Here is an 8,388-nt window from a genome sequence, read left to right on the forward strand (position 1 = left end):
TTTATTAAATATAGATTGGAAACTGTTTTACGGATGGGACAAAAATGATCTCAGATTGCCCACATCTCGGCTATTTCTCAACGGATTGTCTTTGGTTTTTTTATTTTTGGATTCTTTGGACGAATCTCATACGGACTCTGACTGAGGGTTTTTCGAAATTTGAAAGTTCGATCGATTAGATTTAATAGCAAAGATTTGCGAAAGTTTTCTTCATTTTTTTCGACATTCAAGGTGGCGTATCTTCGTCACTATCTGAGGCATGATATTGAAACCTGGTAGGAATAAGGAACACATCGATGCCTTCAAAATTACCGAGGCCTTCTGATTTTTTTCCGAACATGAATAGTTCTCGTTTTCTCCATTTTAAAAATAGACCAAAAATTACATAAGGTGGTGTTAGCCCCAGATGTTATCCTTCATTTTCGGAGACCTTGTTCGATAGCATTTGGATTTTACAAAAGTCTTCAAATCGAAATTTAGCTGATTTAATACTTTAATAGGTATTGGATCTAGTTAAATTTATTTTGTAAAGGATGCATTGTGTTTATGTATTATTCATATAATAATCACAAACTGTACAACTGTATTAATCGAATAATATATTGATGCCTAACTTGTTACCGGTAGTTTGATGCCTGACTGGGTACCGGTACTTTGATGCCTAACTTGATACCGGTACTTTGATGCCTAACTTGATACCGGTAGTTTAACTACATAAAATATTGTTTTAAAAAAAATCGTGACTGCTTCAGGGGCGGATCCAGAGGGGGGGGGGGGTGCTTTGTCCTTTATCGTCAGATGTGGGACAGGATGGGCACTCAAAGCACGAGATAATGATATAGACATTATGTGATATCACAATTAATGCTTTGCAATACTTTGCATCCATGAAATTGAATCACAATGTCACGGTATTAATTCATAATAAAAATTGACGTCAAACGAGGTGTTGAATTTCTCTGTTTAAAAAGCTCAGTGTGTAAATACGCCAAAATGACGGTAGAGACCATGCGGGAGGGGGGGGGGGGGGTGAGATACATTGTCTCAGGAACCTGGCAAACCCCCTCCTGCAAAAATTCCTGGAAACGTGTGTATGTGCATATTTAAAGACGATTTCCTATTCTCGTACAGAATAAAGCGTGAGAAAAAAAACAAGAGATTAGAAATAAAAGTTCGACAAAATACAAACAACTTTAACAATATCACACGATTGAATACTACGATTTCGAGATTGATAATTTTCGCTACAAAGGACTTTTTAATCATTGCCACGTTATTCTGTTTAACTTAAACATACATTATGAAAGAGATAAATCTGTCTATTGCAGGTCTTTCTTTAGGTCTCACATGTTTTTGAATTATTAATTAGACATTACAATTAACTTATCCAGGCCATAATCAACTCTCGATGGCATCGGATTTCTCTGATATTAAATAGATTAGAATACTGCAGCCATATTTTGATATAAGCTAAAAATGATGGAGCGAGACATAGCTTCGAACAACCAGTACCGTAGTTGAAATTATTGCACACGTCGTGTCAAACCTTCAAAAGCTAATATCTTCGCTCGCAATAGGGTAATTTGAATGAAATTTTCAAATTATTCATTTTACCTGATCTATTTTCCAACTATTATAGCAAGAATAGTTAGCTCTTTATCTAAATCTTACATAATGTATCTTTAATGGTGTAAACAGTCCAGGGTGTGGGGAGGTACAAAAGTGCCTGAAATCCAATGACCTTTGGTCATCTTACGTGATAATAAAACACTTCTTTTACTTGAATACGGCGAATTTGTGCTGAACTGACTATATTAAAAGGCAATCCCGAGCCAGCACTTTATTCGTTATTCGCGAATCCCGGATAACGTACCAACTTCACGTTTCCTATGTAGTTCTTTTAGGAACGGTCTCTGATCGGACCCTGTCCGCTGACCATTCCTATCCGTCCCTACATAGCTCCAATAGCTCTGTTCTAAGGCTATTTTGGAATCGTTACCGACTATTATTCACCGTAATCTTCTTTGTTCGCTATAAGGAATCATTTCTCGCCATATCTGACACTTTTTTTTATAATAATTCAACATTATTTTCAAGTAGAATTTTGCGATTACATACACATGCGGCCTACGCATGTTCGAGGTTCGTAATGGCTGATTAGTTCTAACTATTTTCTATGTTTTTCAGGGCATCTTTTATTTGATCTATTCACCAATTGTGTCGGAAAGTATAGTTTCTGGTATCCGGTGAATGCAAGCGTGTGTGTGTGTGTGAGAGAGAGAGAGAAAGAGGGAGAGAGAGAGGGGGAGAACTGGGGTTTAACGTCCACTCGACACAAACTAGGTTATAAAGTTTGTCATTGAGTCAACTGGCGTGGTTTAAATTCCCCCGTTGTGTACGTAACAAGCTGTAGGGTCGCCTGTCCAACCTCGTGGGTTTTCTCCGGGTCCTCCGGTTACCTCCCACTGCTAAAGACCCCTACGCGCAATCGAATTATTGAAATAAAATTGAACCATATGTTAGTCCCGAAATGACCTAGTTTGTGTCAAGTTGACGTTAAACCCCATCTCTCTCTCTCTCCCTCTCTCTCTCTCTCTCTCTCTCTCTTTACAGCAATTGAACGGGTTCTGAACAATAGCCATCGAATAATTAGTATTTCGGCTTCTACGTATTCTAAAATGCCAGAAGTGCGGAACCCCTTTGTGTATTTCCTCCGCTGTAATATTATATCACTTTAGATATGTTATATGGATAACCATCAACACAAAATAATCTTATTTTATATTTTATTAAACGTAAGAACCATAATATTTTACATTTTAAATATATAATTATTGACTGCTGGTTCTTTACTTTTAATTTTCGTATTGAAATGGATTTATTCTTAAAACTTCTATTTATCATTAACTTTCCAAATGGGTTCTACTATCACAGTTAAATGTTATACCTTATAACAAAACGATCATTCCACGAGAGATAAAGAAAGTTCAGATTCAATCCAAGTTTATGAATTTTGGCGTCTACACAGAGAACATCTTATATTACTTCTGGAATGAATCAGTTCATGAACATCATCGTATGATAGTCCTGCTTGATTTCTTATATCATCCAAAGATGGTATATTGCTTTCTGATAGAATATGGTTCACATTAATAAACATATCCCGCTTTAAGGAAACACTACTGCTTGACATATCCCGCTTTAAGGAAACGCTACTGATTGCCTTTCTTACGGGAGCCTGGACCCCGAATAAAAACTCAAAGTCGAGACCCGTTGATTCATGGGCTGTTTTCTCCACAAACCTAATGTATTCACCATTTGCACATGGTACGCAGTGGAATCTGGGGAAGAATCTTGTTTGGGTATAGTTCTTGGTCGAGTTCTTGCTAGGTCCAACAAGAGAATCTTTTTCCGATTCGTTCACCACCGAATCCTTCTGATATTCCTTAATTGACCCAGTTTGATTATCTATTCTGTTCTTGTCGCTATCTGTTGAGTTGATGTTTGGTGGCGTTGGTAAAATGGATTCGCTTATATCCAAGAAAAAGTAACGTGGGTGTATAGCGGTTTCCTCATTAGAGAAATCTGAATCCGTAAGGTTTTTATTATCCTCCTTATTAGATGGACCATTTGCTCGGACCCCTTCTCTTGATGTTTCATTTGGATGAATCGAGGTCATGCCGCAGTCAATTTCTTCATTCTGATAAGTCAGATATATATCCTCTTTATTTGATTGCAGCTGCTGGTCGACGGTTTGTATTTTTTCTCTGTCTCTGGAAGAGCGTTTTGGTAGAACTCTTTCGTTAACACCACAACAATGTTCAAGCGCTTTTCCGTTCTGGCAGGCTGTACACGTTTTCTGATTTTTTGAATTGCACTTCGGTGATTCATTTCGATTTGCCTTATGCTCATCGAGTTTTTCAGGTTTGATCGACGATGCTGTCATATCCTCGCCTGCAGTGTAAGCGGGGTATAAATAATTTCGATCTTCATCCAGAACTGGCGCTTCAAAACCGATCGGTTCCACGTAGTATTGTCCATGGGTACCTGCCTTTCCCTGTGATATTTGATGATTGTTTGATGTTGGATATCCTCGTTTATCTGCAGGGTGGTTTTGTAAGTGATGACGGTCAATTCTGTGAGTGTCTTCAGCGTTTAACATTCCAATCTGCATGTGTTCATCACCAGAACGGGATTTTCGGGGTGGAGCCTCATAAGATAAAGACTCATCGATGTAGTTGATGTATATTCTTACATCCAACGAGTCGGTGGGGTTTTGTGTTGTCTGATGGTTTTCGTCCACGTATGGTCTATCAGCATCTGCTTCACCAATAAAGATATCATTAAAGCTTTTAACAATGCGTATTGTATTAGATTTGCGTTGCTTTGTAGTCCCTTCATTGGTTACGTCAGTAGAAGGGGTTCCTTCTCCAGGGTCACCAATATGCACTTGTTCACGATCAGAATGGAAAGCAGGATTATGTTTGTCGGCTTCAATGGTGCGGATAAACTCTTCATATTCACTATCGGTGCTATCAAGCTGTTCGTCCTCGTTAGTAATAATTCTTTGGTTCCGACCATCATCTACCCCATGAGGAGTTCCTGTGTTGTGCTTCTCTTCAGTTTTTGACCCATCAATAAACTGTTTGTGTGAAACTGAAATTTCTTCCGTGTCATCTTTATCCTGACTATTATGATTATCTTGAAGTCTATCTCCGCCATATTCCATGGACTGTGATGAACTAACATATTTCTGATTACTATACGTTCTTCTGTACTGCTCGAACATTATCTCCCTGCTGGCTGTATTGACAACTGCATAAGTCATTTCCTTGGAAATTTTTGTCAATTCTCTGGATCTGCTTTGCTGGGCGTTTAGTGTCGCGACTCGCCACTTATGACAAAACATCTTCCATTCACATTCTCTCACGGCTCTGGCAATAACTGATTTGCACAAATTATGAGATGCTGCATTCAACTGATTATCGGTAGCTACCCCAACTTCTTTATCCTTTATTGACTCCTTTTCCGTTCCTTTAACTCGACGAACGTCATATTTCTTTTTGGGTCCTGAATTTGTCGTTTTACCTGTTCTGCGTGTTCTTTTTGTTGCTTTCACCGAAGAATCATCACTACTATAAGTGCCTTTATTCTTGTTTCCAAGTTCGTGTTTCTGCTTCTGCTTTTTGAGCTTGCGTTGCCAGTGCCTTTTGAATACTATCACATCAAGCTCAGTAACAGCTAAATTTTCTGACAGGGTTTTAAGTTTATTAGCCATGCCACGTAGCCTCCTTCTACATTTCATAATATTACCAGTATTTAAATTCGATGTCCATCTTATCCGATTCATTTGAAATCCTGTAGCCTGATGTAACTCGTGTTCTATCGATTCTGGCAAACTTTCGACTTCATCCATACTGATGCTTTCTTCGCGCATGTATCTGCTAGTTGCATTCTTTTTTGACACCAACCGCAAATTATTTTGGCGTACATTACTAACATCTTGCGGTGGAGAAGATTGGGAAGGTTTCTCATTCTCGTCAAAATCGTGTGTGTCTTTGGAAATGCTGCTTTCGTTTTTCTTTCCTTCCAAGTGTTTATCATTCATTCTGCTTCCTGGATCATGCGTTCTGGAAAGGTGTCTTTTCTGACTATCAGTTATTCCTCTGGATGTGCTGGGACTTGAATTCTCCGCTTCTCTATGGCCTATATCTACTGAAGGTTCTGTTGGTTGTGAATTCTCGTCATGATCGTGTAAGGATTTTGAAATGCTGTTTTCATTCGTCTTTTCTTCACATTGTTCTTTGTTCTTTTTGCTTTCTCTATCATCTGATCTGGATATGTATCCTTCCTGATTATAAGGAAAAATATCAGTTATTCTTTTGGGTGAACTGGGGCTGAAATTCCTCGCTACTCTCTCGTCTACTGAAGTAACACTCAACCCATACACTAGAATTTCGTCATTCATGTTCATGTTTTTTACATCTGTAATTCTTTTACTTCTGTCATATTCAGCACCAAATTCGGTTGACTTTAAAATAGCTTGCGATTTACGTGTTTGGGATTTCTTAAATTGAGCTACTTCATCAGCTGTACCCGTGCTAATTCGTCCCTTTGTGTTAGCTATAACCGTGTCTTTCATATTTGAAGAAACATCTTTTCTAACATCTACATTTCTTTCACTTTCATCTTCTTGAGCCAGGGATTTGGATGATTTTGAAATAGCTTGTGATTTAGTTGTTTGAGAAGATTTGAACTCATCTAGTGATTTACTTGTTTGAGAGGATTTGACCCCATCTAGTGATTTACTTGTTTGAGAAGACTTGAACTCATCCATTGATTTACTTGTTGGAGAAGATTTGAACTCATCTAGTAATTTATTTGTTTGAGACGATTTGGCCCCATCTAGTGATTTACTTGTTTGAGAAGATTCGAACTCATCTAGTGATTTATTTGTTTGAGAAGATTTGAACTCATCCAGTGATTTACTTGTTTGAGAAGATTTGAACTCATCTAGTGATTTACTTGTTTGAGAAGATTCGAACTCGATTAGTGATTTACTAGTTTGAGAAGATTTGAACTCATCTAGTGATTTACTTGTTGGAGAATATTTGAACTCGTCTACTGATTTACTTGTTGGAGAAGATTTGAACTCGTCTAGTGATTTACTTGTTTGAGAAGATTTGAACTCACCCAGTGATTTACTTGTTGGAGAATATTTGAACTCGTCTAGTGATTTACTTGTTTGAGAAGATTTGAACTCGATTAGTGATTTAATTGTTTGAGAAGATTTGAACTCATCCAGTGATTTACTTGTTTGAGAAGATTTGAACTCATCTAGTGATTTACTTGTTTGAGAAGATTTGAACTCATCTAGAGATTTACTTGTTTGAGAAAATTTGAACTCATCCAGTGATTTACTTGTTTGATAAGATTTGAACCCATCTGGTGATTGACTTGTCGGAGAAGATTTGAACCCATCTGGTGATTGACTTGTCGGAGAAGATTTGAACTCATCTAGTGATTTACTTGTTTGAGAATATTTGAACTCATCTAGTGGTTTACTTGTTTGATAAGATTTGAACCCATCTGGTGATTTACTTGTTGGAGAAGATTTGAACTCATCTAGTGATTTACTTGTTTGAGAAGATTTGAACCCATCTGGTGATTGACTTGTCGGAGAAGATTTGAACTCATCTAGTGATTTACTTGTTGGAGAAGATTTTAACACATCTAGTGATTTACTTGTTTGAGAAGATTTTAACTCATCTAGTAATTTACTTGTTTGAGAAGATTTGAACTCATCTAGTGATTTATTGGTTTGAGCAGATTTGAACTCATCTAGTGATTTACTTGTTTGGGAAGACTTGAACTCATCTAGTGGTTTATTGGTTTGAGAAGATTTGAACTCATCTAGTGATTTACTTGTTTGAGAAGATTTGAACTCATCTAGTGATTTACTTGTTGGAGAATATTTGAACTCGTCTAGTGATTTACTTGTTTGAGAAGATTTGAACTCGATTAGTGATTTACTTGTTTGAGAAGATTTGAACTCATCCAGTGATTTACTTGTTAGAGAAGATTTGAACTCATCTAGCGATTTACTTGTTGGAGAAGATTTGAACTCATCTAGTGATTTATTTGTTTGGGAAGACTTGAACTCATCTAGTGGTTTATTGGTTTGAGAAGATTTGAACTCATCAAGTGGTTTATTTGTTTGAGAAGATTTGAACTCATCTAGGGAAATGTCATTATTCATTTTCATTTCAGTTTTTCTTAAATCTACATAATTTGTTTCACTGGTATTATCTGGGATCGAGGATTTTAGTGGCGTTGAAATAGCAAGCGATTTACGTCTTTGAGAAGCTTTGAATCCATCTACTTGTTCAGCTGTACCCCATCTGATTCGTTCTCCTGTATTATCTACAGCTGTTTCTTTCATGTTTGAAGGCTGTTTATATTCATTTTCATTGTCCATGTACCCAATCGATGAGTCAGTTGTAATACCACTATCTTGGATCAGGGATTTTGATGACTTTAAAGTAGCAAGTGATTTGGCTGATTGAGAAGCTTGGAATTCATCTACTTGTTCAGCTATAGACCTTCTGATTCGTTCTCCTGTATTATCTACAGCTCTTTCTTTCATGTTTGAAGGCTGTTTATATTCATTTTCATTGTCCATGTACCCAATCGATGAGTCAGTTGTAATACCACTATCTTGGACCCGGGATTTTGATGACTTTGAAGTAGCAAGTGATTTGGCTGATTGAGAAGCTTGGAATTCATCTACCTGTTCAGCTATTGATCTTCTGATTCGTTCTCCTGTATTATCTACAGCTGTTTCTTTCATGTTTGAAGGCTGTTTATATTCGTTTTCATAGTCCATGT

Source organism: Patella vulgata, chromosome 1 (assembly GCF_932274485.2).
Source record: "Patella vulgata chromosome 1, xgPatVulg1.2, whole genome shotgun sequence".
Lineage (NCBI taxonomy): Eukaryota > Metazoa > Mollusca > Gastropoda > Patellidae > Patella > Patella vulgata.